Source organism: Elephantulus edwardii, unplaced genomic scaffold (assembly GCF_000299155.1).
Source record: "Elephantulus edwardii isolate Elephantulus edwardi_28Jun2011 unplaced genomic scaffold, EleEdw1.0 scaffold00117, whole genome shotgun sequence".
In the NCBI taxonomy this organism is placed as follows: Eukaryota; Metazoa; Chordata; class Mammalia; order Macroscelidea; family Macroscelididae; genus Elephantulus; species Elephantulus edwardii.
In genome coordinates, this window is record NW_006399867.1 from 2,297,343 (window position 1) to 2,305,954 (window position 8,612).

The window sequence follows — 8,612 nt, forward strand, 5'->3', positions numbered from 1 at the left end:
ATAAAAAAACAGATGAGGAAGATAACCATTTAAAAGGGATATATGAATAGGTATTATTGTCATGACAGGAGTCCGGAATGAAGGCTGCACAGTGGAGTGGACTTGGGGGGAGGGATTGTATGAAAATGAAAGAATTTTTCTTTTACTTTTCAACGAGAAGAGTAAACCAGAGTGGAGGGGTGGGCAGGGAGAAAAGTGCAACAGTGAATGAATGAAAATCCAAAGTCTCTGTAAAGTTTCATTAAAATTAATAATAAAAAAGAAAATAAGAGATCAAATATGTACCTTTCAAGAAATATACAATAGGAGATAATCAGTACAAAATAAAGAAATGAAAGAAAAAGGAGACACAGAGAGGTAAACCCTTTTACACAGATAATACTGCAATGTAGCAATACTGGCATATGTATAATAATTAACAAACTGGAACAAGAGGTTTTGCATTACAAAGCAAATTGGGGGAAGGAGAAAAATGTGCATCAATGAATGAATGAAAATCCAACCTTTCTGTATATTTTCATTAAAATCACAATAAAAAATTGGGCAAAAGATTGGAAAAAAAAAAGAAGCGAGATGGTTGAGACGTCATCATGTGTACTTTAGACATTTTGTCTGGAGGAATCAGCTCTGGAAGAAGGACATTCTGCTTTGTAAAGCAGCGCGTCAGTGAAAAGAGGAACATTCTTGCCGAATGTTCTTCCTGGCTGTGTCTGTGATCTCTGCTTTGTGGAATATCTTAACTTGTTCCTCTATCTTCTGTATTCTGATAAACGAAAAGGCACATCTGAAGGTTGAAAAGGCACATCTGAAGGTTGGACCGAATGTTGGATATTTGGTTAAGAATGCGTCATAGCTGGCAGGGGGAGCAACAGGCTGGAAGACACACATTGACTGTCTTAGTAGAGAAACTCAGGCTGATCAGATGATAACAACCTGATTCTTCCCTAATGAGATTGTTTCTTCTCTCACAACCAATGAGAGATGTATGTATCACCAAGGATCATCAGGTATGGGTGATTCCCTAGTTCTTTGAGAACAGCCAGCCCCTTTGAACCTCTGACTTCAAAGTTTGCTGATGATTGGCTGAATCAATTATTTTGTTCAGGGTTGCAAAATTCTAATATCAGTCATCTTGTCTACTCTGTTTTTGAGGAACTGACATCCTCCTGTAAGAAAGAGCTTTACCTCACTGACTCACTCACGCATTTCCCTTGAGTCAGAACCAACTCATAGCTGATCTGCACGGGAGGGGTCTGCTCATTTTTCTCTCGAGGAACAGCTGGTGGGTTTGAATCACCAGAGAGGCACCACTTTAGGATTAGCAGTGCAGCTCTTTACAACCCAGTTCCCCACCTCACTGCGCAATGTACAGAAAATGGCTTTCTTCCAATTGCTACTTTTTACACTAAGAATTTGGTGTAAGAGTTACTTCCCTGGGTGACAAGCTTTTTCCTTTTTCACTTATCATTTTGAACTCATTGATTTTTTTGTTTTTTACTTTAGAAATAGATTTAGGATAGTTTGCTCAATTACATTTGCTTCTTTTAAATAAACTTTTATTTTGAAGTCATTTTAAACTTCATGTAAGTTTGTAACAACAACTTACTGCCATAGACCCAGAACTGACTCATGGCTGACTCTTCAGTGGCTTTTTAGAGGTTATAAATCACAAGGGAGGAAACTGCTTATCTTTCTCGAGTGGAGCTGCTGGTGGATTCGAACCATCTGCCTTTGGGTTGGCAGTGCAACTCCTTACCCACTAGACCACCCAAATGTATTTCTCATCCAACACCAACACTTCATTTTTCTTTCTTTTTTTAAAAATAGATTTTTTAAATTTTTTTCCTATAATTATATTTTATTAATTTTCATAAACATTTACAGAGATTTTGGGTTTCCATTCATTCATTGTTGCACTATTCTCTCTACCCTCCTCCCAGTTTGTACTTGTCCAAATGCCACAGTGCTTGTCAAAGCCAGTTCTGATTAATCTTCTTTGTCAGTGTGTCCTTTGCCATTCCCTATCACTCCTCCCTGAGAGAGACTTCACCCTGAGTCATAAGGAAAAGGGGATGGCGTATTCTCTTAGCTACTTCCTGCTGAAAAGGGACGCTGTGGGTTTCAGGGTGAAGATCTTCTCTCACTACTCTAAAGGGCCCCTTTGGCAGTAGGAAACACATAGACTATTATGGAGATTGATTTTGGAATTTAGATGCACTCTTATTGATTGTGCTTGGCCGTACATGTTCATATCCTTGAAGATGTATCATGGGGGTGTTGCAACCTAGAAGACACAAATTTGACTAACAAGTTATAAGTACATGAGTCAAAAATTATGGAAAAGTAAAAGAAAAGATTCTTTCATTGTTTTACAAACCCTCCACCACGTAGCCCTCGCTCTAGACTCCTGTGATGACAGAAATAACTAGTTATATATCTCTTTTAAACAGTTTTCTCCCTCCTCTGTTTCAGTGCAGTATACATTATTGAACCCATCTTACTCAGTCTCTCCCCAACCCCAAGGACAGTCCCATTCTACAATAGTGGCATCATGTAATATTTGTCCTTTTGTGACTGGGATATTTCACTCAGCATAATGTTCTCCAGAGTCAACCATTTTGAATAATATTGCATGAGTTCCTTGTTTTTTAATGCAGCATAGTATTCCATTGTGCGAATATACCACAGCTTCTCTAGCCATTCGTTTGTTGATGGGCACTTAGGTTGTTTCCAACTCCTTGCTATTGTGAACAAAGCTGCAATAAACATGGGTGTGCATAAAAATAGATTTTTAAAAATTTTTATTTTATATTGATTTGCTTTTAAATGTCATATGCATCGTGTTTCACACTATTCTTCATTCACATCATGTTTCATACAATCATTCCCATTCATTATATGTCATAAAATTAATCAATATTGAACGATGCCCACTATTGCCCGGTCTTTCCAGATCCCCACCGGATCTTTCCCATTTCCTTTGCCTACCCATCCTTCCCTCTGTCCATTCATCAAATTGTGCAACCCTATGAATCCCCCTCTGCCCATTGTCACCTCTCTGCTCCTACCCTCTCCCCTTGGATCCTCCTACACTCATTTGCTGGTTATCTTTCTGTTCCTACAATAATGATCCATATATTTGTCTTTATGGGACTGAGATGGTTCACTCAGCATAAAGTTCTCCAGTCCTTCCCAAGCTACGTAGTAATTTTCGAAATCATTGCTCCCGAGTGCTGCATTGTGTGAATGGACCACAATTTCTCAATCCATTCGGTTGCGGTTGGACATTTGGACTGTTTCCTTGTTTTTGTAATGGTAAATAACTCTGCTATGAACATTGGTACAACAGCTTGTTTCTCTCAAGTCGGAATAGACTCATCATAGCTAGGCCACCTGGCTTCATTGAGTTTCCCATGATGTCAGTAGCTTACATTACCTTGGGACAGAGGATGAAAGGAGAAAACAATGCTAATGTGTTCCTATGAACTAAACTTCAGACTTTTTGTCAGATTTCCACAGCTTTCCTCCAATGTCCTTCTCCTGCTCCAGGGTTCATCCTAGGATACCTCCTGGCCTTCTTTTTGATGTTTAACCTGAGCTGTGGGGATCCCTGCTATGCTACCTCCCACACCTGCTGATGACCCCATGCAGTCTTTGATGATTTCTTTTTTTCTGTCCCTTCAAGATGTCTTAGGATCATCCGGATGTGACATCTTTTCCAGCCTTTTGAAATGAAAGCATAAATTTGAGTTGAAAACTAGCACGTCCATATCTCCAGGACAATGAGCAGATCTGGTGTCATTAAACCCTGGTCCTGCTTGGCAGAAATTGGCTCCCCATATAAACTGGGTGTAAGAGCTGCCCAGTTTGTCACAGCCCTCACCACTCCCTATAACCGGTTTCCTCCATTCCTTCACATAACTTGCATGACTTCTGCAGGTTTTTGGGGTTGCTCTTGATTGGATACATAGTCTTTAGTATCTTCTTGCTTATGAAGGGTCTTCTCTGGGCATTGTACTAGGAGAAGTTTTGAAGTTCCCAAGGTAAACAGAGCAATGATGCTTGATCTTCGATCCTTTCCTGCCCTTCTTTAGCAAACTGCTTTTCCCAGGCCTTTGAATTATAGCATCGTGTTGGTGAAGAGTACAGACTAGCCCACAGGCTGTCAGAAGAACAAGTCTGTCTTGGAGGAAGTGAAACCAGAGGGCTTCATCTCACATACTTTGGCCATGTTGTCATGTTGGGAAAGGTGACGGGTCAGAGAAAGACAGGAAGACCCTCAACAGGATCGATTGCCACAGTGACTGTAAGAAAAAAACAAAACTATACACATCACAACTAAACAAGACCAGGACCTAGCATATCAGAGAAGGTCAGGAAGGTGCAGGAGAGGGTAGGGTTCAGATCTGGTGTTCGTAGAGTTTCTATGAGACGAAGTCTACTCCACGGTACTTAAAAACAACTGCCCACTGATAAATGTCCAGTTATACAAGGCCAAAAAATGGTACTGGGTGGGGATATTACAGCAAGACAAAGGAAAGGCCAGAGTGACCCCAGACCTGTCACTCTGCCTCCCCTCAATCCTGACTTAGGAGAGCATTTTCAAAGGAGCTGCATCTGCTTCCTGGTTCAGCTCCCCCTGGGCAGCCCCGGTCACACTCCCAGCTCCTAGTGACCTGTCCCAATTCTTGGGCGTTGGCACCACCGTCTCTCCCCTGTGTCCCTCCAGCCCTGGTGGTGACGGCAGCTTCCTGCTGCCATTAAATCTAAGGGTTGCATCACCATCTCCTGCTATTGGGTAATTTGTGTAATCATTTCTCCAATAAAATTCCCTCCATTTGAGATACTTAGAATGGGTTCTATTCTTCTGATGAACCTTTATTGGTATAACAGAGATAACCTCTGGCCATGTGGGGCATAAACTGGTTCCTTTTCTTTGTCTGTATTTATTTGCTTTAAGACTCCCTGCACATGACTTCATTTCTCTTAGCTGTAGTCTTTTATCAGGAAAAATGGGATAATAATCCTGTCTGTCTCAGATTATTGTCCTGGGGATTAAGTCCAATGATGCATATAAAGTGTTTGGTCTCTAACACTGAATGCTCAGAAAGTGGTTGTTGTTAGGCACGCACCTTTGTACTGGGTTATAAAATACCAGTAGTGCCTGATGCCACAGGCCCCTCTCTGTGACATCGTAGACACATTTTTGTTATTGTTGTTAGGTGTCTGTCATTGAGTTTACTAAGACTTCTGTCGTCATTATGTACCATCAAGTCAGAACCAACTCATAGCTGACTCTTCATTGGTTTTTCAGAGGCTGTAAATCACAGAAGAGGAGATTGTCTTTCTTTCTCCCAAGAAGTAGTTAGTAAAAAAAAAGAAGAAGAAGAAGAAAGAAAGAAGCAGTTAGTGAGTTCAATTATGTGTCTTTGAGTTAGCAGGGCAGCTCCTTACCCACTAGTTTACCAGAGCTTTAAGGACAAAAGATCTGAGCCATAGGCTCATAGCTAATGCAAATTGAAAATTTTCTATATCAAGGTCTATGTTTCTTTAATCTTAATAAGTAAGATACTGGTGTTACTATCTCACCAACAGATTGTTTTCCAGACAAGTGAAACAAAACACAGAATGGTTGACCTTGCTCAAGGAGTCTCAGCTAATATAGGACTTGAACTTGAGTAGCTTGGCTCCAGAGTTCATGAGATTTAACCGCTACAGTAAACTCCCCAAACGCATTAGACTTCATCATTAAAGTATGTAAGGAAAGGTCTCTCCCCTCAAATAGCTCACAGCCTAGCTGAGAAGTCAAACTCATCCATCACTAAGCCCAATGCAACATGATACAGGCTAACAATTCCTTTGTGGGCTGGTTTATGCTAACATTTATTCTCTCATTCAGAAAACTCTGGAAACCAGAATGTGCCGATTTCTCGATGAAGGGCTAGTAAGGAAGTTTATGGCAGGCTGGGGCACCGTACATACACACGTTTTGCAGTTGTTTGTTATACATGGAGTTAGAAGGACAGGCCTCTGACATTTTCATTCTTCTTCATTTACTTACTGTGTGATTTTGGACAAACCACTTCACTTCTCTGTGCTTGTTTATACTTGTAAAACTGGACGGAGGAGGAACCATTGCTTTGGAAGTAGCAAGTCTTGGTTTAGTGAGGAGAAATTTGGCAATGAGTGTGGATGGGGGTTACACAACATGATTAATGGAATTGATAGCACTAATCCGACACCTGGGAAATGTTGAATTGGCAAACATTGCATTATATGTATTTATACAACAATAGTGATGTAGCTTTGATTATGTAAATAATCTTGGTGTCATGCTTTTTGGTTAATCATGCACCCTTATCCTAAAGTATTTTCATAAACACAGTATATTAATTTTTGTAAGTGAAAAAAACCCTTGCCTGAGTGTTCTCATGAAAATAACTTGGGGAGAGGAGAGTATAGTTGGTAGATTGTATAAGATGAACTATTTCCATTTAAATACAACACTTACATTTAAAAAAAATTTGTTTTAAAAGTAAGTCTATTTTTGCAACAATTAATGACTGGAAACCCTAAGTCTTTGTAAACTTTCATTAAAATTAAGTTCAAAAAATTAATTAAAAAATCTATTTTATTTGAGTGAAAGTTTACAGATCTCATTGGTTTGTTCCGCCAGTCACTTATAAGCAGTAAATTGTATGGGAGGAAATCGTCCATCTTTCTCCTGCAGAGCAGCTGGGGGAGTCAAAGGTCATGCCTTTGGATTGGGAGTGCAATTCCTTCCCACGAAGCAATCATCACTCTTGGTACCAGCATCCAGGAAATTAAAAGACCTCTTCAAAGTACTGAAGTCGCTCTCCATGGACGTCCTGGAGAGCCTGCTGCTGCACACCATCCCTCAGAACGTGATCACGCTGCTGGAGATGCCGCTCCCGCGGGAGTGCGATGTGAGCTGCGGAGGAACGAGAGAGAGCCATAGCCTTAACGACTGTGCACAATTGGCTGGACCAGCTGGATCAGATTCTGGAGGGCCTAGGACTGGAGTTGGACTGGTCAGTGTAAGGCCTTTCCCAGGCCACAGTCTTCACAGTTCCTTGCTATGCATCAGAATGCTGGACAACGACTTGTGATGATAGAAGGAGAATTTATGCCTTTGAGCTGTGGTGTTGGAGAAGAGTGTTGAATATACCATGGACTGCTGGGAGAACAAACACGTTTGTCGTAGAGAGGGTGAGACCAGGCTGCTCTTTGGAGGCAAGGATTCTGAAGCTTTGTCTGACATACTTTGGGCATGTTTCAAGGAGAGACCAGTCCTTGGAGAGGGACATCATGCTTGGGATGGTGGAGGGACAGCATGGGAAAGGAAGACCCTTGATGAGATAGATTGATTAAGTGACTAGGGTAATGAGGGTCCGTGTGTCAGAGACAACAAGATTGCCACAGGATAGAGCAAGGTTTAGGGCTGTTGTACATAGGGTCGCTATGAGTTGCAGGCGACTTGATGGCACGTAACAACTACAGCAACAAGCCACCAGAGCTCCTGCCTACCATTAGTTGATGTAATGAAGACATTACAATGTCAAAGCAAACTCCCATTGTGATATTTATCATAAAGGCTGGATGTGGGAGCAGAATAAAATGATGAATGCAAAACTCTTATCACAGCGCTGGACAGCCAGGCAGGGCTGAATAACTCACAGCTCTTACTGTTACTGTTGCAGGTGGTTGTCAACAGTCTATGACCACGAGCAGTGGAAGGTCGTTGTCCTAAATGTGGCATCTTCTTATTTGGCAAAAGCTCTGCTGGAGCTAACAAACCAGACCAGTGCCTTCTGTCTCGAGGAGGCAAGTCCCAGCAGGCTGAAACAATGTGATTAGGCATGACTGACACATCACTATTGCAGACATAGAGTTGGCTGTTCTGTTCAGGTGCCAACTGGAATCATGGGAAAGAACCAGCCAGCAGGCCCAGCCCTGCCCAGCTCCAGATCAGCGACGTCTCCATGGGGTTAAACAGAGATAACCTTTTTCCAAAAGAGAAAATCCAGATTCCAGACCACAGATGGGGATGTGCAGACAGGCTTGTTCACTTTCCTGTGACATTGTAATTTCTGTTTCTGGCCTCTTTTATCAAACTCATTTATCATGTCTAAAGATAAATTCTATGCCAACAACTTCCAAATATCTCTAGCATCCTCCGCAAAATGCAAACTCACGTCTACCTGTCTATACTTGGAAGTGCAGTGTCGTTTGTTAACATTGAGTCGATTTCAACTCAACAGCGATTTGGTGAGTGCAGAGTAGAAGGGCGCAGAGAACCGGATTTTACTTCCAATAGGCCTGGGTGGGTTTGAACTGCCCTCTTGAAGATTATTAGCCCAGTGCTTAACCATTTCACCAAGCAGGTTGCCTCTGGTGTTTAACTGCTGTTAGGCATGTATAGCCATCCTGGGGCGATGGAATAAAACACTGGCCGCACCTACGCCATCCTCACCATTGAGGTTGCTGTATCAATCCACCTTGTGGATTCTTGTTGACCTGCTGTTCACCAAGCTCTCTGTCTTTCTCCAGGGACTCTTCTCTCCTGATGACACATCTAAATGTGTAGAAGA

General features: G+C 41.7%; 1 pseudogene; it reads left to right on the forward strand.

The window, feature by feature from the left end:
• LOC102852660 overlaps positions 1-4,741 on the forward strand; it is a 7,101-nt pseudogene extending 2,360 nt beyond the window's left edge.
• Positions 4,742-8,612: the final 3,871 nt, after the last annotated feature.